The 2,562-nt window shown below is 43.7% G+C and overlaps 1 pseudogene; it reads right to left on the bottom strand.

Moving 5' to 3' along the window:
- On the bottom strand, positions 1-2,165 carry LOC125869895 (NADH-ubiquinone oxidoreductase chain 2-like; annotated as a pseudogene).
- Positions 2,166-2,562: the final 397 nt, after the last annotated feature.

Raw genomic sequence — 2,562 nt, 5'->3', positions numbered from 1 at the left:
CTAAGTGCAGTTCTTTGAATCAAAGGTTGAATGAAATCGATTCTTTTTTATATAACAAAATAGAAATCAGATAGGATATATGGATGGATCTATCTTTCTATTCATATATATTACTAAGAAAAATAGATTTCTATAGTGTTGTAGCGTAGCAAGAAGCCCCAAATCCTTGATTTGGCCAGGAAAGATTGCACTGCTTTGGGCCCAGGAAGCGAAGGGAATGAGCTCGGCTGCTTCTCCTCCACACTTCTTTTTCTCTGTACCCGTTCCGTATGCGCTTCGTGCGCCATTGGCGCTTTTCTCTCATCTTATTCTTCATTGGACGGTTCGGATGGACTTCACCGCTCTTTCCCAACAAAAATCGAAAGGGCTGTATCACAACGAGATGTCAATTTGTTTTCCGCCCCCAATGAGATGGGGAATTTTGCACCCCCTACTTAGACTTTTGGGCCCTTCACCTTTATGAATCGAGCCCCGGCCCGGCTCGCGTCGTTCCAACAACTGGCGGGGAGCACCTCAGTATACGATCGCGCGCAGTAACTGGGAGTCCTATTACACCTAAGGCCAACTTCAATTCACCAAACCAAGGTTCATCTCGTGTAGTCATTGTGGACTCGTACAAGGATATTGAGTAGACGGTTGATGTATCAGACTCGACCCTATCTTTCGTAGCATGGATTCCCATCCATGTCACAACTGATTCGGTAAGCTACGTGTCCAGTGCGCGGAGAATTGCCTTCGGTCCCCCAAACTTACTTACTCGTGGCAACCTTCCGGCCGCCCAACGACCTATAACGCTAGTTACTACTCCCACTGGGGCTAGGAAGTAAGCCCCACAACCTAAAGCGGCGAAGAACAAATAGAATTTGCTACAAAAGCCGTCTAACGGGGGTATTCCTGCGTATGAGAACATAGTATTGGAGAAGGTAATAGCCAAAAAAGGATTCATTTTGGCTAGAGTGCCCAAATCAGCTATATATTTGACACGGGTTTGCCGTAATGCTAAAACTATGGTGAATGCATCTATCGTCATTGATGCATAAATAAAGATACCAATTAGTAGTGATTAAATTCCTTCTATGGTTCCACATGAGAAACCAGTACGAATATAACCTACATGTCCAATTGAACTATGAGCTAGAAGTCTTTTTACTTTCGTTTGGGCCATGGCGACCAGTGCTCCTAAGATCATAAAAGCAATGCTGCAGAAAAAGAAGATTTGTTGCAATGTAGCTCCATAAGAACCATAAATAGAAACACGTGAAATATTAGCAGAAATAGAGATTTTAGGCGCAATAGAAAGGAAGCGGGGCTTAGTGTGAGTCACTTCACTCGGGAAAGAACAAAGAAAGGGAAATCAATTGTTTAAGCTATCAATAATTTCTTTAAATTAGTAATTTGACTGCGGAAAGGCGTACTAAGGTCCGCTCGAGGTTATCTTCTTCATGATTCAATCAATAGCAGCTCCTTCTTTTCTTGCTAACAGGGCAAGGGCATTCAATGCATCTAATTCAATTCCTGGTCCGCCCTCTCTTTCACACCCTAGGAGTACACATCGATGAGCTTAAGTAAGCCTTTTTGACTAATACACTTTGTTGATGCAACGAACTCTTTCTATTCCACGAGCAGAACACCAGAGATGCACAGCACGTGGGCCTTGTCTAACGAACGACGACTTTCGATTCTTAATCGACATAGGTTTCTCTTTTTGTGTAATTGAATTGGATGGGCTTGAAACCCTTAGGGCTGCCTCTGTCACTGCAAGAGGCTCGAAGGGATGAAATAGCTCCTTTAATCAACAATAAGAGGGAAGCGCTTGAGCGAAAGGAGAAGGTAGGAAAAAAAAGATGCCTTTATCCCTAGAGATGCAGGAGCTTGCCTTAGGACAGAAATTGTTGTTATCCGAATGGCGTACGAAGCTGCTTACCTTAAGACTTCAACTCCATCTTACATCGAAGTAAGTTCGGCTGGATCGAGAGAATCTAGATAGGCATGATCGAAAGAGGGGGCAACTCTGGCTCCGCCTCTGCTCGTACACTCGTTAAAGTCATGGCCTAGCCTAGTTGGTGAAGGAGCCTACAAGTGGTAACCGCTCTGTTTCCGTCATCTCTTTGAAGAAGCTGAAAGGCTAGAAGCGGCGCTCTCAAAATCCCGTGACTCTCAGTCATCTATCTTCTTTTCACCTGAAAATTTTGGATTGGGGGGAAGCAGAGAATCGAAAAAAAGAAAAAGAAAGTCATGCTTACTATAAGAAGGAAGCGGGAGGAGACCCGTGCGTGCAGCAGGTGTAGAGTCAGTCGAACTAGTCCTGCGAATATGCGAAAATGTTATTTATGAATGGAGACCAGACATAATTGCTTTAGCGGGGACTGAAATCGTGACATTGTGTTCATGCTTTTGAAAAGAAAACAACCATCTACACGGGGCGCTATTTGTCTACTTATTGCATTAGTCACGTCTATTTTGAAGTATTATTTAACTCGTTCGATGTGAAGCCCTTCCACACCTGTATGAAGCATCTCCTCTTAGGATTCATCGGACTTTGTAGCTTGAAACAACCTGTCT

The sequence above is a fragment of the Solanum stenotomum genome, chromosome 7, assembly GCF_019186545.1.
Source record: "Solanum stenotomum isolate F172 chromosome 7, ASM1918654v1, whole genome shotgun sequence".
Lineage (NCBI taxonomy): Eukaryota > Viridiplantae > Streptophyta > Magnoliopsida > Solanales > Solanaceae > Solanum > Solanum stenotomum.
The sequence above is the reverse complement of the archived record's forward strand: the minus strand, read 5'-3'. Positions and strand labels throughout refer to the sequence as shown.